Source organism: Camelus bactrianus, chromosome 3 (genome assembly GCF_048773025.1).
Source record: "Camelus bactrianus isolate YW-2024 breed Bactrian camel chromosome 3, ASM4877302v1, whole genome shotgun sequence".
NCBI lineage: Eukaryota > Metazoa > Chordata > Mammalia > Artiodactyla > Camelidae > Camelus > Camelus bactrianus.
The window spans coordinates 3,704,117-3,731,153 of NC_133541.1; positions in this window are offsets into that span (position 1 = coordinate 3,704,117).

Genomic DNA, 27,037 nt, shown 5'->3' on the forward strand with positions numbered 1-27,037 from the left:
TTATGTAAATACATCCCCAACTTATCCAATGATATGCAAATAAGATGGCTCCTAGGAACAAAACTCTGTGTTTATTATCCATGGGCTACTTCAGAAGTGACATGGGAGATAGCCTATAGGATCTGTTCTGAGGTGACCGACTTCTCCTTTCTTGTTAACACAGCTTCTTGTATTTTGACTTTTCTGCTTCCTCTTTCACTCATACACGCCATTGCTCCGTCAGATAGTGACCCTCCATTTACTGTCCTTGAACTATTTTAAAAGGCATGACTGTAACTTTCAGAAACGTTTTCATTTTTCAAGTGGTGAAGTGCGTGGCATCAAGATATTAACACATCTCCAAAGTCATCCTTTCGGCCTGATTTGGGGCCCAGGAAAATCAGTCCTCGACGTAAGCCAGGAACAACAGCAGGTGACAAGAGGGGACGCAGTGGACCCTCTAAGCTGTCACCTAGTGGTGTCGGCTCAGAACCTCGTAACTCCTCTCCTCACGAATGCACACAGATTCCAGGAGACTGTACGATGTGTTGCCTTTTTACATTGTGACCTAACATTTAAAATGCAACTTTAAGTTGTGTCGAAAACGTAGAAAATGGAACGTCTAGCTCTAACTGTAAGGCTTGTGTGGTTTTCTATATAAAATCACATAAATATATGATATATTTGATAAGATATACATTTATCAAAACTTATCTAATTGTGCACTTAAAATGGGTATATTTTGTTATGTGCAAATTATAGCTCAACAGTGTTGGTTTTTAAAAATCTCAATGACTACTTCGTTGATTTTTGAAACTTCCTGAAAGTAATTTTAGAAAAGACTTCCAGAGCTCTCCAGGATTCAGCAAGCTTCAAACTCATGTTCTTTCTCGGAAAAGCTGTACTGAGAGTTTAAAGCCAGCCGATGGGGTCTAGTCTGTTCTCAGCAGCACCTGGGGTTCCCTGCACCAGCCGGACGCCGGCACCGGGGAAGCCACCACCCGGGGGAGAGGGTTGCAGGAATCAACTCTGATGAGATTACCTCCTGTTTTGCCGGCAAATACCTGCCTTTCGGGGACCCCGCAGAGGTCAGAAAATCTGCCTTTCCCATCAGATGCAGAAGACAAGGCTCCGAGGGAATGAGTCTCCCTGCCCGGGCTCTGGTCTCATCACGAGGATGAGGCTGGGAGCGCTGGGCACTGGACCTGGACGAGAGGGCAGCGGCTTCAGGGGACCGGGACGTGGGACTCTGGGGACTGGCGTTCATTCTCAAACTTGGCAAAGGGGCTGGCCTCTCGGGAGTTCCTGCAGGCCCTGCCACCGCCCCTCCCCTGCTCTCTGCCCACCCAGGGGGCAGGGTCCCCCAGCAGTGGGCCTGGCCTCTGTTTCAAAGCTGCTTTTCTGAACTTGACAGCAAACAGCAGCCCAGCGCCTCTTTAGCTCAGGTCCTACCTGACCTTGACCAACCTCTGGACCAACCACTGGACCAACCACTGCTCCCAGTCCACGCCTCCTTCAGCCCGACTGCTGCCTCTACCTGATGTCTGCTCGCCATGTGCTGACAGGCAGAGAAGGCCCTGGGAGGTTCCTGGAAGGCTGTGCTGACCCACATGCTGGTTGACCGGATGTGCTGTCCCGTCAAGTGTATCCCGAAGGGAGGAGGGGCAGCCCCGCCCGCCCACCCCTCCACGGAAGCACAGCAGCCCTGAACAGCTGCCTCGTCCTTCCTCGGGGTGGGTGGAGTTCCCAGTCCCTCCTGAGCGCAGCGCGGCCCCAGGGCCTGGCAGAGGCCCCGCTGAGCCTCCATCTGTTTGGAGCCAACGTGGAAGAGCTGTGACTCATGCATCACACTCATTTTCCAGTATTTCCTGTCTTCCCAGTGACTGTGAGCTTCCTGCGGACAGGACTCCGGGGTCCCAGGGACTGCGAGCTCCCTGCGGACAGGACTCCAGGTTCCCATGGACTGTGAGCTTCCTGCGGACAGGACTCTGGGGCTGGTTTTCTCCCTGCTGCTTCCCTAGGACGCTGTGTGCACATAGCAGCTGCTCAGTAAGTACTTGTTAAGTAAACACATTTCAAAATATGAATATATTTCTATATATTTTAAAGTAGCTGGTAGGCCCCTGCAGGGAAAGTAGGAGTTACGTGTGTATATGTCGTGTGTATCCGCAAGACACGTTTCTGTTACTTAAAGCACAGACCAGAGCTAAGGCACGCAGCCCTTAAAGCACCTTGTTTTCACACCTGGGTGGACTAACATAGCTCACCCCTGCTGTTTTTACACCTGGATGGGACCCATTCACAGAGACACCCTGGGAACTGCTGGCCCAGCCGGGAGGATCAGGGGTGGGATTCAGGCGCGGAGTGCCGGCTCTCCAAATGTGATGCTAATTGGAGCCGGCTCTCCTCTCTGGGGGCTGCCCCAGGCCCCCAGCCCTCGCACCCGCGGCCCACGGATGTCCGCGCCCTCACTGCGGGGGCTCTGGGGCTGCGCTTCTTGAGCGGTGACTTCAGAGCCGAGTGAGCAGTGCTGCCAGGACCTGTCCGTGAGCAGTGAGGTGCTGACATTTAATCAGGAAAGGTGGCACTGCCCTGGGGACAGCCTCATGAGGATGCGGGCTCTGTGCAGACCGCAGGGAGGGCCTCCATTCCAGAAAACTAGGGTACAGCTTCTGAAATGGGGTTTCTACTGGGGCACGCAATTTCTAGCGGCCAGACGGTGCCTCTCGGAGCGGCCACAGCTGCACTCTTCAGTGCATCAGGCGGACCCCTCCTGCCCCCCATCTCCCCGTCCAAATCGCCTTCTTCTTATGCTTGGATGAGAAAGGTTCCTAAACGGTTTCTCTGTTTTCACCAATACCCACTTCTTTTCTTTTCCAGATCAAGGGCAGAGGGGTAATTCTAGAATGAGATTCTAAGCATTCCTTTCTCTTGCTTAAAATTCTTCCACGGTCTCCATTGCTCTTGGAAAAAGCTAAAATGCTGACCGAGTTAAACTTCAGCTGGCCTCGGGCGACCTGTCTCTTTCTCAGCAATCTGGCCTCATTGCACATCAGTCTCCACGTTCTCTGAGAGCTCAGCCTCATGACCCCTTCCCCATCTGGTCTGCACGAAGGCAAGTCCCTCTGCCTCAGGGCCTTTGCACCTGCTTCCCCCTCTCCCTGGGATGACCCTTAAAACCCTCAGAAAGAAAGGGTTGCTTTCTCTCGCTCTGGATCTCAGTTTGATGATCAGGTCCTCGGGGAAGCGTCCTCAGCTCCCCGCCCAGGGGAGTCCTTCTTCCTCGGGAGCCTCACTGAGGGGCCGCACACAGCTGTGCTCCACTGGTTCCATGAAGTGCTGTTGTTTGCTCCCAGCCTGTCTGTCCTCATGTCTACTCTGCTGCCGGACCCCTTTCCCTGATGTCCTCAGATATTGTCAACCATCCTGTGGGGGGCAGAGTAGCCCTCGGTTGGGACCATGGATCCAGGAAGACACAAGAACCACTAGTTTGTCTCCATCACCTGTCTGACCATTTTGTAGGGTAAGAGAGTGGAGGATTTCTCTTCCTGGGGGATCTTAGACATAGCCGAACGTCTGCACGTGGCCCATCAACTGCCCTGAGCACAGAGCAGCAGTGACATACAGGACTTCTGACTTCTGTGTTGAGAGGGAAAGAGAATCCACCACCATGGGGGTTAAATGCAAAAGACAAAAAACCCTTTTGGCAGCTTTGTTGCTCCTAAAAGTTAAAATCTCTCAGAATCCTCTGGAAGCCGAACTTTTGTCACTTGGGGCTGGGTCATTCCTTGTCCTGAGGGCTACTCTGTGTCCTGGAGGACACTCAGCGGCACCCTTGGCCTCCACCCACTACATGTCAGTCCCACTCCCAGCCCCAGTTGTCACCACTCAAAATGTCTCCATCCAGGCATGGCCAAGTGTCCCCTGGGGGGTACAACCGCCCTGGGATGAGCACTCCTGCTGGGGAATTCCATCACAACAGCCCCGTCGGGATATCAAGCCTGACCCTCTCCCACCTGCAGGGACACTGGCACACAGCGCACCCCCGCCACATGCTTCTGAAATGTCCTGTGGACTGGCTGCCTGCCCTCTGAGTGTCCGGGATTACACCTCGTATGTTTTCCTTGCTGGTGTATCTGAATGCTTCGAAATTTACACAGCTTGGAAGCTCATATCCTGAAGGCGCCGTAAATCCTTCCCCGCTTCACGGGATTGCTGAATCTGTAAGGACCATTATTTCCCCGTCAATGCGATGGTCCAGGAACTTTCCCAGCCACTCTGTCATGGCTGTCTCCCCTCTATCCACAGTGACGTTTTGAACGTTGGGAATAGCACACCGGTTTGGGAAGGAAGGCATTTAAGGAGATAAACCTCTAAAATAACAAAGGAGAGGACGTGGACGAGAGATGTGGGGCGGCGCCCGGCCGGCCCGACGTGGAACCCCTGTCAGGGCTGGTTGATAAATGGGGCTCCGGGGCCCCACTGTTTGTTCAGGGCTCCTGCTCTGCTCCAACTGCGCACAAAACCCACATTGAAGCGTCTGCCTTGGAAAATAACACGGCCCGGCGGCGATGGGCCCTCGGGGCCCAGGCCAGACGGGGGGCAGGGCCGCGGAAGGCTCTCCAAGACGTGAAGCAGGGCCTGGCCTCTTCCCATCCCGTCCACACCGCCCGGCCCAGCTCCCCTAGTCTGCACCTTGGTCCTCTCTCCTCCCCAATCCCGGAGAGGGTGGCCCATCACTCCCCCAGGACAAACCTCAGTGGCCAGTTCACTTCTGCCACCTGCTGGTGACGGACACCGGAGCTCTGCGTTCCCCAGTCCAGGGTAACCGTGACCTCTCAGGACACCTGGGGGAGGCTGACCTTGCACAGGGCCGGTCTTCAGGCCTCCAGGGCCATGCCAGCCACCGCAGCCTCAGACTCTCTGCCAATGGCCTTGCTGCAGAAAAGTGTGTTACAGCTCAGTGGTGACAGCAACCTGGATCCGGGCGAGAGACCAGGCAGCACTCAGAGAGTCGGAGAACTCAGGTTTACTACGCCAGCGGGCCCAAAGGAGTTAACACCCCAGGCTCTGCACCCAGGCTGTAGGTTTACACAGGCTTTTATAGGCTGCCAGTTTATACTTTGCAACATCATATGCAAATGAGGTACAACAAAAATTGACTAATTAGGGACAAGCTTTGTAGAAATGGACCAATCAGGAGTGAAGGAAATAACCAATCAGGAGTGAGCTCAGGGAACCAATAGAACTTTAGGGGTAAGTAAGCCGTTTCAGAGGCAAAAAGTGAGCTAGAGCCTCTGGGCCCGGGAACCGGGTGGGGCTGGCAGGAGAGCAGCGGCCCTGCCTGGGGGTCCTGCCGGTGTTTTTTGGGGGCTCCCCGCCTCAGCCTCAAAGTGCCCTTTCTACTCCTAAGGATGGAGGACACTTCAGATGCCACCGGAAGCACTAAATTAATTTATTTTATGTTCTAACTTAGACCAAGGCAACTAGGAAAATCAATATTAAGCTACTGCATGAAACACCAACCCAAGGACTTAAGATTTCTGTGGATAAACAACACATAAAGACCATCATGGACTTGAGCAAGTTCTTCCCTACAAGCATCCTGTGTTTGCGTTGTGACTGGTTTACAGTATGGTTTTCGGTTTTGTTTTTTTGGGGGCGGTCATTAGGTCTATTTATTATTATTATTATTATTTTAATAAGGTACTGGGGATCAAACCCAGGACCTTGTGTGTGCTAAGCACGTGCTCCAGCACTGAGCTATGCCCTCCCCTCCGGATGGTGACTGGATTATGTGAATGTACCAGGGGTCGATTCCCCACCACTTTCAACATCTTTTCCTCCTCTCATGACGTTTTAAAAATGACCTTGACGTTAGAATTATCAGCATTATTTTTAATTGTGGTGAAATGCACATAACAAATTTACCGTTTTGCCTGCGTTTCCGTGTACAGATCAGTGGTATCCGGTACATTCACACGGGTGGGGGGTCACCGCCCTCTCCGTCTCCAGAGCTCACCGTCCCTTGCACAGCTAAGCTCTCTCCCCATTGTTGAGATTGTCTATTTTTTTTTCCCATTTGTTTCAAAAGTATTTTTAATTGTTGAAGCAGTGCTATAAAGATTGCTCTAAAATCTTTGCCAGGTAATTCTCTGAGGCTCTGAACTTTGCTGGCACAGGTGGGGACAGGGCCGCAGATTTCTCCCTGTTGTGATTGTCTGGATTCAGCGATTATTGTCTAAACATTTTCTCTCCTGCTAGGATGTTCCTTTCCTGGCTCTTTGGCCGGAGAGAGCAGGCTTCTGCTGGGGACTTTGCTGTCTGCACCACTGGCATTTCCATCACCTGCTCCTCTATCCCTACGTCTGGGAGGTACGAGAAAGAAAGAAACCCAGGGAGCCACTTCATGTCTGTCCGGGGGCCCCAGGGCTCAGGCTGGATCACAGTCCTCTCTCTCGTCCCCCAGAGCCTTCCTGTTAGCATTGTATGTGATGCCCAGGGTTTTCAGTTGTGTTTAGTGGGAGGGATAGGAGTAAGTATATCTGTTTCGTGTTTCTGGAAGCAGAAAAGACATTTTATTTTTTAAATTTCATAATGTCCATTTTTCCTTAGACTTTCACACACTGTCTGCAGGTTCACCAGTTGTCTACGTTTTGCCTCATTCGCTTTACTGTCTCGCTATACGCATACATGCGTTTCTCTTCCTGAACTATTTGAAAGTAAGTTCAAGATATTGTGGCCTTCTACTCACAAATACCTCGATGTCTATTTCCTATTTTCTTCTACAACCACAGGATCATTTTCAAAAGCAGGAAATTTAACATTGTTGCCACGCTAGAAATGAATCCTAATTCATGTTAAAATTTCACTAATTGTCTCAATTATGTCCTTTATAGCTTCTAAATTTTTATTTTATTATATTTTTTTAAAGAACAAAATATTCTTGAGAGTGAAAGGGTGCACTAGTGACAACAGGCATAAGCAAGCATCATCAGGGCAAACTCATCATGTAGTGTCACCCTGATTCAGGTCCCAGGAGGGAGCTGGTCTTAGCTAGGAGGAGAGAGCCCATCACAGGACCAGGAGGAAGGCTGGAGAATGAGACACAGATGCTTAGAGGCTGGAGGGTTTGGTGGTGGGAGGGCACGGTCTCTCTCTTCTGCCTGCTCAGATTTTCTTAGAGACACAGAAGAGAGGTGATCAGTGGAGAGAGGGAGCAAGTGAGGAGGTGGGAGGAGGCAGAGAAGACCTGTCCAGAAGGTGGGAGGCTTCCATACCATGCCTGCTTGTCAGTGTCTGGCTGGTATCGGAACTCTATCTCTTCTTTCTGAAACTATTATGTATTTTTGAGTTTCCACTAATCAACTGATCTTGCCAAATCACAGATCCAGCTATCAAACTGAATTTGTCTTAGGTTCTAAAAACTCTTCTCCCACTATTTGTACTTTTCTTTTGACACATCATCATTTATTTTTGCAGCGAATGATCACTGAGTGCCTGGTCTGTGTCTGGCACTGGGGGCGCACCTGTCAGCAGAGCTGACCGCAGCCCCTGCCCTCCCAAGTTAATATTCAGGAAGAGGAGACAGGCCACAAACAAGAAACAAACTAGTAAGCTATGTAAAAGTAAAAACAGAGCAAATACTTTGGAGAAAAATAAAGCTGTATTGAGGTGGGTGAGGAGGGTGGGGGCACCTGACTGCAGTTTTAACCGGACCAGGCAGGGCAGAGCTTCCAGACAAGATGGCATGTGAGAGCAAGGATGAAGCAGGAGAGAAATAAGCCACACGCCCGGCTGAGGGAACAGCCGGTGCAGAGACCCTGAGGTGGGCATGTGCCTGGCATTTTCAGGAAACTATGGACCCAAAGTGGCTGGCGTGGAGGGGAGCAGGAAGGGAACAGGGGTGAGGAGGGGAGGGAGGAGGTGGGGCTGGCGGGCCACCCTGAGGCCTGGCATTCACTCTGGCTTCCTCGTCAGTGAGCACGCTTGGAAACAGACCCGCAGGACCCGGGCGAGCGGAGGCGGCCGGCGGGCACGTGCGCCGTCTCAAGTTCATGAAAAAGTCATTAGCCGGCCGCCCCTCTTCTGTCTCTGTCGCTGGAATCATGTCATAAATATTGTCACTCGTCCAGCAGGGGATCAATCCATCCAGGTGGCCCCCTCTTCCTGTCTCGGGCCAGATGTTTCTGTTATTTATGTCAAGAAAATGACATTTACGTGACGGCCTCTGGTTGTTTACAGAAGTCGAGCTTCTCTGGCAGAGCTCGGTGTGTGTGCTCAGCCCAGAGATTATGCACGAGCCGGGGCGGTGTTTTCTTTTTTAAATCGAAATCCGTCATCATTATTATTATTATTAGCAGTAGCAGTAGTAGCAGCTGTATTATAACAGAAGTATAGTTGAAGCTGTGTTAGTTTCTGGAGTACAGCATAGTGTTCAGTTATACACATATATATATATATTCCTTTTCATATTTTCATGTTCTTTTTCATTATAAGTTATTACCTGATGCAGAATATAGTTCCCTGTGCTCTGCAGTGTAAACTTATTGTTTGCCTATTTTATATATAGCAGTTAATATCTGCAAATCTCAAACCCCCAACTTATCCCTTCCTACCTCCTTCCCCCGCTGGTAACCATAAGTTTGTTTTCTGTGTCAGAGTCTGTTTCTGTTTTGTAAATAAGTTAATTTGTCTAATTTTTTTTTTTAGACTCCACATAGGAGTGATTTCATATGGTATTTTTATTTCTCTTTCTCGCTTACTTCACTGAGAATAACCATCTCCAGGTCCATCCATGTTGCAGCAAATGGCATTGTTTTATTCTTCTTTATGGCTGAGTAGTATTCCATTGTATAAATATACCACATCTTCTTTATCCAATCATCTGTTGATAGACATTTAGGTTGCTTCCATGTCCTGGCTGTTGCAAATAGTGCTGTGGATATTGGGGTGCATGTATCTTTTCAGATTAGTTCCCTCCAGATACATGCCCAAGAGTGGGACTGCTGGATCATAGGGTAAGTCTATTTTTTGTTTTTTGAGGACTTGTCATACTGTTTTCCATAATGACTGCACCAAACTTCATTCCCTCCAGCAGTGTAGGAGGGTTCCCTTTTCTCTACACCCTCTCTAGCACTTACTGTTTGTGGACTTTTATAATCGAAAACCAATTCTTGATATCCTAATCTAATTCAAAACTCTTAGATTAACAATCACAATGCATCTTATTTCCAAGTTTGATGCCATGTGTCCTTCCCACTTTGTGTGAGTGTATCTGCATAAAATGGGGCCGAAATGCGAGTTTGCTCCAGAAGATAAGAACCATGGACCAGTCGAGCCCACTGATCTCAGCTGGAAGAGGAACCACTGACCAGAAGGATCTCTCCTGATTGTTAGTGCGCGCTGCCAGCTGCCAAGCCCCCAGCAGGGGGACAGACAGAACACGGAGCCACAGGAGAAGGTGCTGCATCTTTGAACAGAGAGCCCCCCGGGTCATATTCCAGGGCTCCTCGAAGCCCCCTCCAGGAGGTCCTCACCCTGTGGGCTGTCAGCAGGAGACCGCAGCGGGGCAGGGGCGGGGCTGCGGCCCCCCCTCCCCGGCCGAGGCCCTGCAGCTGCTCAGGCGGTGCCGCCTCTCAGGAGTGGTTGCTCCATCAGGTGTGGACGACCCAGTGGGAACGTGGGCAGGAGACTCAGACAGACGTCTTCCCAGTGAAGACGTACGAGTGGACACCCAGCGCTTGGAAAGACACACACCGCTATACATAAAATAGAAAAACAACGAGGTCCTGCTGTAAAGCACAGGGAACTGTATTCAACATCTCGTAATAGCCTAGAATGAAAAAGAACATGAAAAATGGTGTATGTATGTATGTGTATGATTGAAGCATTGTGCTGCACACCAGAAACTGACACATTATAAACTGACTGTACTTCAATAAAAATGATTATTTTTCAATTATAGAGCATCACACAAGACGAAGATTTCACGTGCTTCTATATTAAAGATGTTCAAACCACACATGCACCCATTCACCAGCGTTCTTCATCTTTCCTGGTCGTCACCCGCCATCCCTTGCTGACTTACCACGATGCCTTATTTCATTTGGTAGCTCAGAAATTACTTTGATCTCTTTGAAATAAAATAACTTAATCCTTAAGCATCAGCTCTGTCTGTGATTTCTCTGCATGACAATGGTGGCGCGCTTAGGAAATCTATGATATAAAATGGGAGAGAGTAACCATCTAATTTTTTTTAAAAAACTGAGCTTCAGAAGCTTATATAATTTTCGTTAGTGGTATTTATCTTAGTTTGACAATGTGGTGCAGCTTCAACTTAGTATCTACGGCAAGTTGGACCGAAATTGAATATAGATCAGGTCTTGAGCTTGCCAGCAGAACAAATCGGTCTGATTATGTGGGATTACATGGTGCATGAATTTTTAAATTAAATAGTTTCTTGCCCTATTAAATAATGTCAACAGTATTGTTGTGCTGAGTTATTTTCATATCTTGTCTTCTTTCATATACAAGTATTTTTTTCTTTTATTAACCAACGTTCCTTCATTTAGATACGGTGACATTCAGGACGTCACTTCTCTCTCTGGAGAGTCTATTCATGTCAAGTAAAGTTTCAGAGTTAATTTAATTTTTTTTCTTTTCTTATATTTCATGACATACTAAATTATCTTTGGGTTTTTTCTTCCATAATTCTGGAATTAAATTCTGGAATTCTCGTTGGTTTGGTTAGAATGTCAACTTGTGTCCTTTCACTGGAGCAAATCCGTGCACTTTCTTCTTTGAGGTTCCTGTTAATATTTACTGACTGTTTTTGTCTGTTGTCCAGTTATTCAAATCCCCTCCTGTTTGCTGCCGGTGTTCCCAGGCCCCACATCCATTCAGGAATCCGAGATTCTGAAAGGGACAGCGAGCTCCTGGCCGGGAAGGAGCCGCTGGTGGGAGGCGTCCACCCCGAGCACCCAGGCTCCTGCCCCCGCCCTGTGCAGCCACAGGCAGCTTCAAACACCAAAACACATCGTCTTGAGCCCCAGCCTGTGAGCTGTTGTTTTAATACTTTCTCCAAGGAAACCGAGTTAGGCAAAACTACATGTGCTTTGGCTTAAGTAGCCAGAGGACACGAGTCAGCAATGGCCACAGGCAGCCTCCTCTGTCGCTGATAAATGTCTTTATCGTTGTCTATCCTTGCCTGCACTCTCCTGTTTGTGAGCACACTTAAGTAATAATTACTTCTGTTCACTTATTTTCTTCTCAGAATTGGACTATGCCACCACAAACCCTCAGGGCTGGGGTGGCACTGCGGTCCCTGTGGGTCCTTGGGGCACTGGGTGAAGATGCTTCCTGGGGCTGCATGGGGCGCCCCTCTGCGTCCTCTCGTGGTCCAGCAGGTGCGCCCCCGGAGGAGCAGGGTGGGGCCGAAGCCAGCCGAGACGTCCTGCAGGCCCTGGGGTGGCCGTTGGCAGCCAGGCGCAGTTCTGCCTCCCACGGGGTCTTGGACCCGCCTGCACGTCAGGCAGAGGGAACCACGGGTGCTCAGAGGGCTGGAGAGTGTCACAGTGTCGCTGGCCCAGAGTGGACACCAGCCATTGCCCAGCGCCCTCCCCCACCACCTTTACCTTTTCACCTGGGTCTTCAGGACCAAACGTCACCTTGCTGATAAGAATGCCCCTGTCCCTGTTGCCCCCTCTGTACCCACGTCTCGATTTTCCTGGGGTGGTAACAGCATGACAGTGACAGCAAGATGAGCAGAGCTGTGCCCGCGTGCCCTGCGCCCCCTGCGCACCACGGCACGTCAGTCATGGTGGGCTCCCTCGCACCCGCAGCCCGAGCTCACCCCGCGAGCTCACAGTGATGCCACCGGGGGTCCACAGGGCGCCCGTCCTCAGGGCCAGGCCTCCTGTTTCTGCTTCGTCTCTTCCTGTGCCGTTTCAGGCACATGACGGGACGTAGATGTCGTCACAGTGCTTCAACACGGGGGTCACACACAGGATGTGTGTGGGACGGAGCGGCTTCAGGGAAGAGCAGATTCCAGAATTTCTATGTAGACGTGGCTTAGTGATCACAACTGGCTTACAAGAGTTTTGGGGGAGCTAGCAACAGAACTGTTTTTAGACTAGTTAGCCCACTCCTTTTCAGGAGGTTGCCTCCCTGTTTGGGTTGGCTCGGAGAAAAGACTGCAGAGACAGGGCAGTGCAACTTAGAAATTATGTGTGTGTGTGTGTTTAGTTGGAGTGAATACAAATATAGTTAACTATGCTTATACACAAACGCTTTTTTTGAAATGTTGGCTTTTTATCGATTTATTGGAGGTGCTGGGGATTGGACCCAGGACTCTGTGAGCGCTAAGCGTGCACTCTACCCCTGAGCTACACCCTCCCCTGTGCACAGATATTTTTCAAAACAGGCACATGAAAGATACACTGAAATGTGTATGTCATCCAAAGTTGCTTTTTTTTGGGGTGGGGAGGGGATCAAATGACTTGTCATCAGTGAAAAGATGGATGAGGAAGTCTCTCGGGAAGGCAAGAAGGGTGTACGATTTCCTTTCTGCTCTGCCAGCAACACCGAGCCCCGGCGAGGCAGCCTGGGTCACCGCCCCCCCCACCAGGGTTTCTGCCTCCCTTCCTCTCCCCATCGTCCATCCTGCCCACGATTTCTGGGTGTAAACAGTGAATGCACCGATAGTAAGTGTGTGGTTCTGTCAGTTTCGACAGCCGTGCACCCAGGGGACCCACACCCACATCAAGAGGAGCATTTCGCCACCTAGGGTGGAATTGCTCGCTCGTGAAGTATGTGCTTGCCTCTGTTTTCATAAACGCCAAATGTTTTTCCAAAGTGGAATTTATGAGGATCTCTAAAGCACTGGTGATTTCAATCGCCCCACGTCCTCACGTCTGTGAGGTCGTTGGTGCTGCTGAGTCTTCAGTCTGGCTGCTCCACTGGGTCTGAAGTGCTTTCTCTTCAGGGCTGTAACTTGCATCTTCCCTTGACCAGGGATGCTGAACGCTGCTGCACCTCCTTATCGGTTGTTCATACATCTTCTTCTTTGAAGGGCAGCTTCAAATAGTTTGCCTGCTTGCGTGAGGTCATGTCTGTTTGTTACTAAGTTGTGGAGTTTGTGTGTAGGTTCTGGATGCAGGTCATCAGTCAGACAGAGGTGTTTGCTCTGCTCTGTAACTTGTCTTTTGATTTTGTTAATGGTGATTTCATTATCACCCATTTTAAATTTTGATAAAGGCAGTTTGTCAGTTTCTTTCTTTTATGGTTAATACGTTGCTGTGTCTTATCTAAGAAATCTTTACCAGCCTCACAGTTGTGAAGATTTCCTTCTGTGTCTCCTTCTAAAAGCTTTACAGATCTAGCCTTCACATCTATGTTCACAATCCATCTCAAATTAAGGCTTGAGTATAGTGGAAGGTAAGGGCTGAGGTTTATTTATTTTTTTCCATGTGGGTATGCAGTTGTTTCAAAACTATTTGTTGAAAAGACTTTTTTTCTTCATCTATTGAATTCCCTTGAAACCGTCTTAGAAAATCAGTTTTCACTGCAGATGTGTGGGGCTGTTTCAGCGCTCTCGGAGTCCATTCATCGGTTAGACCGCCGGTGCTTCTGGGTCACATGGCCCTGGTTGCTGCAGACTCACAGTCAGCTCTGAAACAGAAGAGTGGCGCTCCCACCCCTCCGTCCCTGCAGCTCAAGCTGCCTTTGGCTGCTCGGCGTTCTCCCCCTTTCTGTGTGTGTTACAGACTCAGCTTGTCAATCTCTGCAGAAAAGCCTTCTGGGTTTTGCATTCTGTATATAAATTAACCTTCTTATTAAAAATATTATACTACGTTATTCCTGTGTCTAAACAAACATAAGTGGCACCCGTCACCTCATGTCTGAGCTAGTCCATCTCGGAATGCAGTGCTGTCCACAACTTGCAGCCACAAGGCGGTTGCTCCTGAGAGGCTCCCCTACAGCTTATGAAAGCACCTTATTTGATGTGTTTGCACTTTACCTCTGAGTTTCTCTCTCCTCGACTGTCCTTCCTTATCAGAGCCCCAGACGAAGAGTGTCAGCTTTGTCCTAGGGTGGCATCTGCTCTTGGCGTCTCTGAGCAGGTCCTCGTCAGCTGGGAGCCATCTGCCCTCCTTGACGGACTCTTCTCTCAGCCCCTGGTGCGGCCGCACACCACCATCAGGTGAACGTCCCACAGTTTGCTTCCCTGTGGCCCTGGCTCGCCTCTGCTGTGATGTTTTAAACTACTAAGGTCCAGATACCAGATTTTAACAAAGCAGTCCTTCCCGAACTTGTAGAAGACACACTGCAGGAGGGACACGTTAAATACGTCCGCAGTAAACTTACCCAGTGCGTGTGTGATGTAGTAAAACATTGATCACTTTAAAAATTACATGAGAAAAACACTAATTAGATGGTATCTCACATTTTGGAATAAATAAGATGCTAGGTATTGTATGTGTGTGCACACACGCCCTCTAGACGTGGAGTGATCACATTAAGGCAGAGTTGATAAAACTGCATTTTCAAAAGTGAGGTTTGCAGAAGCTAAGCTTTTGATGATATATATATATATTTCGCTTTGGAGATTTATCTTACGGTGCACAACCTTACTTCAGTCAATATATACTGAGGATTACAGACAAGGTGATGATGGAGAGGTTTCTTATCTTGTATCAATATCATTGGATGTGCGGCTCCAGTCTCCTGAGCATCAGCCACAGAGATGGAACCAGATGCTGTTCAATAAACAGTTACGGCGTTGGTCTGAGTAACTGCCATTAGCCAGAGAGAGAATGACCTGGGATCGCCGTGGACGCGAGAGCCCTCCTACGAGTGGTCGTCTCCCATCACCCACACAAGCCCCGCGAGGATGTGGCCCCTCGGCCCTTTACCTACGCTTCTCCTCTAAGCTGTAGAAATACCACAACAAAGCCTCACTCACTGGAAACCCACCTCACTGACAAACTCACCCGCAGAGAACGCAGCCTAGAACCAGAAAGCAGATGTGAGTCATTTTCTGCCCAGACTTTCAGAGGCCCTGGCCCTGAGAGATGAGCCTCCTGCTCGTCACCTGGGGAGTGGCTCCTCTGAGGGACACCCGCTCGTGCCCAAGCTCCGCAAGCCCATGGGACCACTTCCCAAACCCACGGCAGGTTGAAAGGCACAGCACAGGACAGGGGTCCCATTGCAGGAGGTGCTGGATCTGGTGTGTGTGGGGGGTGAGCCCACCCCTCACCACCCCTGGACTCTCCCCGTGGTCTTCCCCACCCCCTGCTTCGTGGAGCCTGACCCCATCCACACCCCACGGACCCAGAGTCTCCACTCCAACACCGCCTCTCCTTGACACACTCACAGACACAACAGTCTCTCGGCCGCCTGTTCTGGATGTTTCACAGCAGCATCGCAGATTCAGAGCCCAAAGCGCGACTCCCAAGCCCCACTCCGTCCCACACCCGCCCGCAGTGCGCTGTGTTTCTTCCTTCAAGTAAACTGGCTGTTCCAGCCATAACCCTCTCCACCCCACTGCACCCCATTCAGCGCATCACGGCCACCCCATGTGAGTGCGGCCCCAAGCTGTCCATCTTCCTGCATCCCCACAGTTCGGGTGTCCATTCCCATTTGCTCGGGCCCCTGCGCCAGACTCCTGATCACCCCTCCATCGCCCACGTGACTGGCCCCCAGCCTTCGTCTCCTGCAGCGCGTCTGATCCTGTCACACCCTCCCCGAGTCTCCCTTTGCTCTGAGCAGAATCCTGACCCTTACAGGCCACCGACACCCTTGACGACCCTTCTTCTGGCCAACTCCACCGCCTAACGCCCCGCCCCTCTGCCCTGCCGTTGCACCTCCCCAGCCCACCACTAAGGAAGCTGAATTTCATTCTATTCTTCAAGGGTCCAGTTTCCCGCACCTTTGAATCTGCCTGGCAGAGACAGCTTTTCCTCCTCCCCACACTCCCCACTCTAATGGCCACATCATTGTCATCCCTGATTCCTGGGACGGGTACCGCTTCCTACATGAAGTCTTCATGGATCTGCAGAACATGGCTTACACACCTCCTGGCTTACAGGCCACATGTTTTCTTGGTCCCCAGGATAAGCCCGCCACTCTCGCCCTTATGATAAAATGTTGTGGCGACGTGCTTAATCACTTCCTTCTCCCTTAGTTGCAGGAGAAGGAGGAGTTATAACCAGGCATCCTGCGGAGTAGTTCGCATGTATTATCTCACTGCATCTTCAGGCAATTTTCTAAAATCGGTACTGCTATCAACCCCACTTTACTGACGGGAACACCGGCATAGGAAAGAGGCGGTGCTTTGCCCAGTTACCTAGCGCAGGGGGAGCAGGGGCGGCCCCGGCGCCAGTGGGAGGCCGCCCTGCTCCTGACATTCCCCTGCAGGGGCCTGGCTTCCTCACACCCGCTCGTCACCGTGTGCCCAGGTCTCAGCACCACACGTGATCCAGAAGCCACCCTCAGATTTCTTGGAGGTTCGCAAAACGAGCAGACCATGACTACGAAACCTACAGGGACGCTGTTAGAAGGCGTAGGTGTCCCGTGGAAGGACCAGGCTTAAAGGGCAGGACGGGGAGCAGAGCCTGGTTCTCAGGGAGCAGTGCTGACAAAGCACATCCCTGGGGCTGCTCCCTGGGGAGGCAGCCCCGCTGCATTTACTGTCCTCACGGGGCCCACCCAGGATGTAAGTCCCTGTGCGGGGAGCACGTGGGTCTTGATTTGTGTGCCGACGCTCAAGGGCTGAGCGTAGGGAGGTCGGTGTTCCCAGGGCTATGCAGCCCGGGGGGAGGGTGCCCCAGTTTTCTCTACAAGATGGCCCTGCAGCAACACCCCCAGACTCCCTGGGCAGACCTGCAAACACCCACTCCGTCCTGAGTCAGGCTGGCGTGGCATCGGCGGTTAGGGGCACATGGTTGTGCGGTTTCGCAGTCTGGCGCTGGGCTGCCCACCAGCTGGCCGGCCTAGGGTGGCCTGGCTGGGACATGGGTGACGCAGTTCTGCTGCCTGTGTCCCCCTCCAGCAGGCCAGCCCCAGCACACCCTTCCTTCATGCAGGGAGCAGAGAGGACGCCGAAACATCTCGTGCCTTTCAAACCTCTGTTGACATCCCATCGGCCAAAGCAACTCACTCACTGAACTCAGAATCCAGGAGCGGGAAGCAGACTCTGCTTGACAGAGGACTGAGAGGTCACCAGGGGCAGGGCAAAGGGTGGGGTCGTCTGCGCAGGTAACCCGACGCAGAGATTCCTCCCCAGGCTGGGATGTTAGGCTATCCCAACGGCCGCACATGCTTCCTCGTGGGCTTCCTCGCAGCGTGGTGACCACAGAGACACGGGCGCCCACAACACCCGGAACGTGGGTCTTCGTGGTCACGGCCACGTTAACAGCAAAGCCATCTGGCCACTTTGGGGAAATAAGCCTGGAATTAGAATTTATTTTTTAAAAGTTCATTTCAAAAGCTGCTATGATGTTTGACTTGGCTAAACAAATTGCTGATAAACTAAGCCCTGCTCACACGTTATCTCAGCACGCAGGTAAACACAGCGTATGGGTGGCTGGCATTTTAGGGGGTAAGTCTTCACTTGTTGATTTCTAACAAAAGTTGAGAATTTTATTTTAAAAATAAACCCACTGATTCACAATGATTAATTTAGAAGAAGGGTTTCCATACTATTCCCTTAAATATACACATAAACAATTATCACTTAAGCACATAGACGTTGCACAAACTGAGCCAGTTTAAGCGATTTCTGTGAGTATTTTGTTCACTCTGTACATATACACACATATGTACATGTGCAGACGCATGTATAATTTTTTATAGTTGGATAGAAACTCTGTCTTGCTCCGGGACTAACAGTCAGACATTCCACGATTGAGGCTTCCTTCCACGAGATGTATTTTAACAAAAGATAGCTCTGGATTTCCAAAAGAAAACTAAACAGAGGCGGGAATAACAACGGTTCAATAATTTTAAAGGGAAATTGAAATTCTGGAAGCTCCTGCTGCGAGGACAGGTCTCAGGGCTTCCTCGTAGGGGCACCAGGTTCCCAGCAGCGTCTGCAGCTGAGCTGCGGGCTTCAAGTGGGAGACGTTCTCATTGGTACCAACACAAAGCCCGCGTCGTCAGAAATCCGATGGACTCTCAAAACCAAATCAAACCAAACAAAAGCCAAAGCAACATGTCTGATCCCGCCTCACGACTCCGTTTCTGATTCCCAGGACACAAACAGAAGACGACAGAAGTCCTGTCCGGCTGGCGCTGACGGCCAGCGTCTTGGAGAGGCCAGGGCTCAGCGGTGGCCTTGGCAAGTGCCCCACGAAGAGAGGAAAAAGCGGGGCAGCCAGTGTGCGGGCAGCGGGGCGTCCGACGGAAGGAGGGGGTTGGGCTCAACAGCAAAACCAATTCTCAGCAGCTCTCTTCGTGAGGAAAGCGCATCTCCATTTCTGCGCATTGGAGATGATGATGTCACTTTTTTGTTGGTTATTCTATTCCTAAGAAATAAAGGCAGGACAGTGACAAGCTGATCTGTTTAATCAAATACAGGCCCCTCCGGAAGAGGGGGGCCGCGCCTGGGAGGGCGAGGACAAGGAGCAGGAAGGAGTCGAGGAGATTCAGCGTCTAGCTGGCAGAGCCTGGCATTTCCTTTTCTAAAGCGATGATACAGGGAACGACGGGGTTGAAACGAAGGGAGAGGGTGGACCCAGCCTGCGTGGGCTTCCACACTTGTGTCATTGGCCGCGCGGATTTGTGAACTCCTGTCCTGAGCAGAGAAGGGCCCACCTTCCTGCCCAGCGCAGCGTGGAGAGATGCGCTCGCCCGAACGCCTCCTCCGCACTCCGGCTCCCGGGCGCGGTCCCGCCCGGAAGACGGGTGGCCGCCCACCCTCCTTTCTCCTGGAACGGGGTCCTGGGGCCGCCCGCGCCCTGCCCTCTGCCCCGTGACCAGGGCAGCCAGTGTGCGCACGGGGCGCAGTCGCCTTGCGGCGCACTCGGGGGCGGGGGGGGGGGGGGACAGAGGGGGGCGTGGCTCTTTGTGTGCCCGGTGCATACACACACGCACACACACACACACACACACGCACACACACGGTCCTCCCGAGCAGTCAGGAGACACGTCAGGAATGGAACTCGGTTTCCCTTCAGGCCGCTGGAGAGAATGCCGTTAATGCCCTGGGGACCACGCTTGTCCACCTGCATTTCTGATTGGTTGTGAAGTGTGGAGCTGACAAGTGGATGAACGGGCTGGGTGTGCAGCACGCCCCCTGCAGGTGAGCAGACACCAGCCTTCAATCCACCTACCTGTGTTCAAAGATGAATAAACCCACTAAGAGGTCGACATGTGTGCCCGGCGTGGGCAGGCGATGTCCTCACAAAAACGGGAATGAAGAACCACGCCTAAAAGTTGTTTGCTGCAGACAGCAGAAGAACATGCTAGAAAGAGTCCTTTCTCCCCATTTTTCCACTTCCTTAGGGAATGGGCAGAAGTTACAGTCACTTGGTGGGGAGCGGGATGCCAGAGGAGGAGAGACGCCAGGTGAACACGTGTCTGTGAAAGAATCTAAATGAAGGAGAAAAATGAAGGAAACCCAGAATTAGCAAGACAATTAAATTTCTATTCAAAGCAAAAGAGAAGAGCTTCTATGCAGAATATTGAATCAGTAACGAGAAGGATAGACTTAAAATTCTTCCAGGATGTCGAGGACAGCGCTCCAGATACGTGAGGAACAGTAAATGACCAGGACAGAGGAAGGCTCTCCGCCATGGGGGTGACAGTGACTGCTAGAAATCACACTGAACAAAGCAGAGTAAATTACCATTGTATCAGTGTTGATAATACCCACGACCAATAAATTATCTAGAAGACCCTCCTGGACTAAAAAAAAATGATTTCTATCTATCTTCAAAATAATTGTGTCTAAGGAAAAAGTAATATATGTAGTTCTAATCATTTTCTCCTCTTTTTTATTTTCAAATATAGAGAAAAAACCCTATGAATTCCAGAGAAAATTAAAATTAAAGCCCAAACCAGGCTGGTCTCGGATGTCTCCCCAGTGTCAAGAGGTAAGGGTGTGGTGTATCCAGCACCTTGGGAAGGGAGGTAAAGACAGTCTAAAATTCAACAAAAGTAAACAAGAAAGGGCATTCTTTCCTCAAAAATTCTGTAACGACTGGAGTTGTCACTCAAATATAAAAGTAATATATATATTCTCAAGTATTTAATGACTTAGAAAATTCTATGTAATTATTGGAGAAAATTATTTTCCCAAGAAGCTATTCCAGTTGACTATAAAAAGAAACAAAATTTCAGCCTTAAGAACAGAATAGTAATAATAATTGTTATATTATATATTTTAATAGTAAATGCTATAATCTTGTAATAAAGAATAAATGGCTAAACATAAGTGACTATGACCACTATGATTTCACAGTTAATGCAAATGCCAACAATAATTCTTGAAAAACAATCTCATATCCACAGGTTGAGTATAAAATATGATTAAATTAACAAAGACTAAGAAGTGGAGGAGGGAGATTATAGAATAAAATTATATTTTAAAAAATTATATTTGTTACATGATTTGAACAAAAAAAGCCCTACATATAAATATATTTAAATTTTATCAATTAATTTAAAATGTTTTTCTCTATTACAAAACTTAAACTTCCCCCAAATAATTTAGAAGATGTATCATTTCTTTATTTAGATACACATTTCTACATATTGTAGATTTGTCAAATCACTGAAAGTTTTTGTGGAATGTATCTTAACCTGTGTCAGCAGCACCTGCCCAAGAACTGTACCTGGTTCCCGGCTGCGGGCTCGGAAGACGGTGATTGAGAAGCTGGGTGTGGGGTCACATGGTCCATAGTCATAGAAAGCATCCTGGGAAGATGCCTCAGTGGCTCTGGATTCATCACCACAGTGCGTGCACATTTCACAGCAGGCTTGACGACTGGGAGATAAACTATTTGCCAACATCCCCACACTTACGGAAATAATTTGCTTAACGTGGTGAGAGGAGGGGGTTGGGCATGATCTTCTTATCTTTGTGGACGTTCCACAGCATTTCTCAACGATGGCAAATCTGAAAAGACGTCCTTCCCTCCCATTCCCGCCCCCCGCCTGAACCAGGGATGGCACCAACTGGCACTTAGAGCACTCGCTATGGACCAGGACCTCGGCCGCTTGGCCTGCCTGCAGCGACGGGGCACATCTTCTACTGTGGATGCAGGCAGAGGTCAGATAGAGAGTATAACTGGGTAGTACTTTAGAGGGTGCAGGGGTCCAGGAAGCAAAGCAGGGCTGTTAGGGGAGGGCACATTTCAGTTGTAAAGTGGAGGCCGGAGGAAGCCCCATGGAGAAGGTGACACTTGAGCAAAGACAGGAAGATGGGGTGTCCTGGGGTGCTGGTGGCTGCTATATTGGGTCGAAGGGGCTGGTCCAAGGCTCAGAGGTGAGTGTGTCCCTCCTGAGGAAGGAGAGAGAGAGGTGGGGGGAGGGGAACAGCAGAGAGCAGGGCTGGGTCCTTCTGTTATCTGTTTTTAAATTAATTTTACTGTGATCAGAGAGCACAACCTGTATGATTTTAACTCCTTTGCACTTACTGACATACGTTTGGCAGCCTGGTGTATCGTCTTCATGTTCTTGTGAGGAATGTGCATCCAGCAGCTGGCGGGCGGAATATCTCATAAATATCAATTATGTCGAGGTGGTTAATGGGGCCACTGCTGCTTTTCATCTACCTGTTCTGTTAGTTACTGAAAGATGACTTTGGAAATGCACCATCTTAAAGATTTGTCTGTATCTGCCTTCAGTTCTGTCTGTCAGGGCTTCATGGAAAAAGCTGCTATTTGATGCATACAGTTTATGGTTGTTTTGTCTTCTTGATTAGTTGGCCTTTTATCTCTGTGAACATGTCTCTTTTATTCTTGTTGATGCTTACTTACCTAAGTCTATTTTGTTTGCTGTTAATATAGCCAGGCTACTCTCTTGTGCTTAATGTTAACATGATATATATCTTCCATACTTTTTAATTATACATGTCATATTTACAGTAGGTTTCTTGCATAGAATGAATACTTGAGTGCAGCTGATCTTCGAACAGCGGTGGTGATGAAGGGCGGCAACCCCTCCTGCGGCTGAAAGTCCGAGCACTGCTCTCTCTGCCTCAAAACGAAGAATCTGATGAATGAGACACCCCCAGGGCAGGAAGTCTAAACTGTTTGGATAGAGTTAGGACTCAAACCCTATTTCTTTTGATTCCACAGATTATGATCTCTAATAAAACACAAATTTTCTCCCATACTTAGTTAATCTAAAGATCTGCAAAATGTAAGTACTATATTTATTGAAAAAAACCCACATATAAGTGGACCATGCAGTTCAAACTGGTATTGTTCAAAGGTCAACTGTGTTGCTCTTTTACGGAATCTGACAATCCCTGTCTTTTAATAAGAGATTAGGTCATTTACATTTAATGCAATTTTCTATACACTGTATTTAAGTCTGCCATCTTGCTGCTTATTTTCTTTTTATCCTTACTATTCTTTGTTCTTGTTTTATTCTTCTTCTGATTTCTTACCTAGTTTTCCAACTTTCTTTCCCCATTTTACAAGTAAGGATATAACTCTTTCTAATGCTCAATCTTACCATATGGTACATTTCTCTGCAATTTAAAATCTTCTAGAGAAACAAAGGAGCACTTTGAAATACTAATGTTTTTCACTATTTTATGCCAAAGATAAAATTAGAAAGACGATGTTGGACGTCCTTGAAGTAGAGAGAGAATCATCATGATGATCAATATTTAATAATCTTTCCCATTCTGTCCTCATATTATTGTCAAGAACACGATGCTGCTGGGGCCTTCCCATGAAAACACAGGTGATTGGGTCAATAAAAATTGTAGAAGTTAATTAATCACAGCAAAAAATATATGGCAAGGTTTTCAACCTTCTCTATCTCCATGTCTATTTATATATTATCTATCTAGCTACCTACATTTCTCCCAGCATTTAGTTTATACTTAGAATTAATTAAATGAATGCTCTGAAAAATCACTTTTTCTGTGAGTTTTCTCCCATTATTTTCTCCATGCTTGGCAATGCCAATCACCTTAGTTCCACATCTTGATATGTGTCTCAGCACCACATTCTCTGTAATTTAAGAAAGAGGAAATGAAAGTTTAATGCAAGATCATATATTGGAGATAAGTTAGCATTTCTATTTTATTGAATATTGTCATTTATTTTGCCAAAAGATTATTGGATACTGTAAATTTATCACCTAGACCCCTACAATAGAGAATATTTAAAATGTATAGAATTTATATATTTTGCAGAACTATATGGCAGGGTGATTAATTCCAACATATAAATAACTAGTATAAATTTCTTAAGGGTAAGTGGAATAGAAATATAAATTCAAGAATTGAAAGGAACAATAAAACGTTTCTGAGATTTGGAGAGGTTTTCCAAGTATTTTGTTATGGATTATGGTGGGTATCGTATAGTATTTGAATTTCATTAAATCTATTTTTTTTTAAAGTGCAACAATCTAATTTTTAGAAATTTTGTAATACAACAGAAATGACTTTATGGTTATGTAAGCATAGGATAAAAATTATAAACATGTACATATAATTTTACAATTGTTTTAATGGGAACACAACAACAACAAAAGTTGGAAAACCATCAGTCTAGACTGTACTGCTAGAAGTAAACTTGCTAGGTCATAGGTTATGGTCATATTTTACTTTACTCCAGTGTGGTCACATATACTCCAACCAGCACTGATTTAAACTCTTACATCTCTAGCCAAATTGTGAATAAAATATTATCTGTTATTGTTTTATCTTAAATTTCTCTGGTTAGTGATATTGAACATCTGTTTATGTTTATAAGATTTGTTCATCTGTGAATTCCTTATATTTATTTGTCATAAATTTCTAAAGCTTTTAATAATTTTTAGAGACACTTATCATTTTTGTTCAGAAAATATATCCTATTAATTATGGCTTATATATTAATTATGTTCTTCTTTCATCATGAAAAAGTTACAAATAATAATAGTCATATTAATTAGCCATTTCCTTTATAATTTATAAATATATATATATATTTCCCATTTAAGACATTCTTCTCCACCTCAAGATTACCATGTATCTTGATAGACTATTTGCAGACATTTTATTTAGGAATATATATATATAATATCAATATTAAATATTAATATATTATAATTATTGCATAGTATATTTTGTAATAACATATGCAAGAATATATACTACAAGAGTGATTAGCATATGCATTTTCTTTCTTCACCTTTATAGGTATGAGAACTTGAGCAAGTTATTCAAATACTCTTCTTTAGTTGTATCATACATAAAATGGAGATTAGCATATTTATCTCTGGGTTTATAAATGAATTTATAAAAAAATTGCCTAGATCAATGTGAGATGTATAAAAAAGCTATTAAGTTAGATATTATTTTACTATTATTATACTTTTTCTACTGTTTGGTTTTTGGCTTTGGTGTCAAGGTTATAAGAACATTACAAAATGTCATAAAATTTATTTTGTGTGATTTAAAAAATCCCTAGCTGTATTTCATTTTACAACAAAAATGTTATTTAAATATACATGTTTTCTTTATCAGCTTTTTAAATGGTATATTTTTATTAATATTTTAATGAAAAGACTGGTTTTGTTCATACTGTTTTTGTTAATGTTTTTATATTTAATTTATACTCATATTTTTCAAATTCACCTTCTTTGAACTTTTCTATTACCTTATTTTTCTTGGTTTCTGATTTGATTAGTGTTTACTCTCTATCCTTCCGTGTTATGTAAATTTAAGGTAACCACACCCCCTCTAAATGTTATGCTGGTGTGCCCCAAAGTGTTTTTGCTGCTACTTAGTTTGAAATGTTTTCTAATTTCTATTATAATTTCTTTTTGAAACATAAATTATTAGGACCAGATTTTCATTTCTAAATGCTTTAGTTGGTTATGATTTTGTGTTCCTTTCTAATGGCATATTTTTGTCAATAGAAAATGGCAAAATATACAAATATTTGGTCTTTTCACAGGGAATTATATTCAATATCTTGTAATAACCTTTAATGAAAAAATATGAAAATGAATATATGTATGTATATACGTGACTGGGACGTTGTGCTGTATACCAAAAATTGACACATTATAACTGACTGTACTTCAATTAAAAATATGGCCTTTTAAATGCCTTTTAAAATTTCATTGCATTATTACATTTTCAAAAGTTGAATATACTTAAAGAGTGAGTGAGAATTTTCTGGTCATTAGGTGCAGAGTCTTACAGACATTTATTTGATCAAGCTTTGTACTTTGTGTTATTCAATTTTTCACAAACTATAACTAATCTTACTTGCTTGCTTTATTCATTTTCATAATATTTTGGTAAATTTATCAATTATGATGATAGATTTGTCCATTTTTTTCTCTTGTATTTATTTTGTCTGTATATATTCTGAGTCTGTTATTAAGTGCATATGAGGTACGCACTTTTATAGTTTTTTGATGAATTTTTCCCTTTATCATGAAGATATAACCTTATTATCTATTCATTATTATTATTTGCTCTTGGTTAGCATTAGTGTTACTATCTTTTATTGGTTAGTATTTTCTGTGTACACATCTTTCACGATTTTTTCATCTTTACACAGGATGCTGAATTATTTCCTTTTGTTTCTCCCTGATAACATCTCTCTTAAATAAGACAATTTATTACTTTTACATTAATTTGAATTGCTATCATGTTTGCAATAATTTCTGCCAAATTCCATTAAGATTTTCTTTTACAGTGCATTTTTTCTTCTTTTTAGGGGTCTACTTTTATCCTTTTCCACTGCATTAAATTAGATTTATTTACTCATTTCTCCTTTCTTGTTAATTTGGAAGTTTTATGTACTATTTATATACAAAATCAAAATGTTTACTTAGTGTATAAGGTCACTCAATAGTTTTATATAAAGTTTATCATTAACTTAATCATCTTTTTTACTAACAAAATTTTAATGTTTAACTGATCATTTCCTCATCTTCAGAGGAATTTTGTTCAATATGTTATTTCTATATTACTTTTAACTCACAAGTAACTAATTTTGTAGTAAATAATCCTTTACATTTATCTCTATGTTTACCAGTATGTTCCTTAACATTTTTCGTATCATACCTCTTGTTTCTGTGTTTGCATTTACAACATTGCAGTGGGACTTTTACTATTCCCCTCGCCTTGGTGAGACAATGGAAAGATTCTCAGTCTTAATTTTTTATTATATCTTTTAATCTCTTGATCTCTACCTTATACTCCTCATCTATTGATTTTTTTCTGGGGTACTTTCTGCGTAATTTCCTCCTGTCTTGCCATGTAGTAATTCTCATTTATCCATGGATGACCCCTTATTTAATTCCTGATTACATTTTTAAAATTCTAAATTTATTATAACATATATAACATAGTATTACTATGTTTTATTGCATTAGTAATATTAATTTCTATTTCATCACATATGTGCTCTTTCTGATTTTTTAAATTCCTTTCTATTCTCTTTTCCCATTTCAGATGATACTTCTTTTACCAAAAGAAACCTTGAAATTTCTTTTTGTGTAGGTCTACTGGTGGTAAATTTGCTGTGCTTTTGTTTATCTGTGCATATATTTATTTTAATTTCTGAAGGTCACTTTGGTTGGTGACAGAATTCTGAGTTTTTAGATATTTTCTTTTAGCAATTTAGAAGTATAATTCCACGACTCTTTATTTCCATCATTTCTGTTGAATTGTCAGCTGTAAATTTTATTGTTGATCTTGTATCAAGATTTTCCTCTTTGAGACACAACATTGTAAAATGATTATAAATCAATAAAAAATGTTAAAAAAAAAAAAAGATTTTCCTCTTTGAGTTCTTTTTGGCAGTGCTCCTGTAGTATTTCCAGGCATTTCTTTTTTTTTTTTTTTTTTTTTTTTTTTTTTTGCTATTTA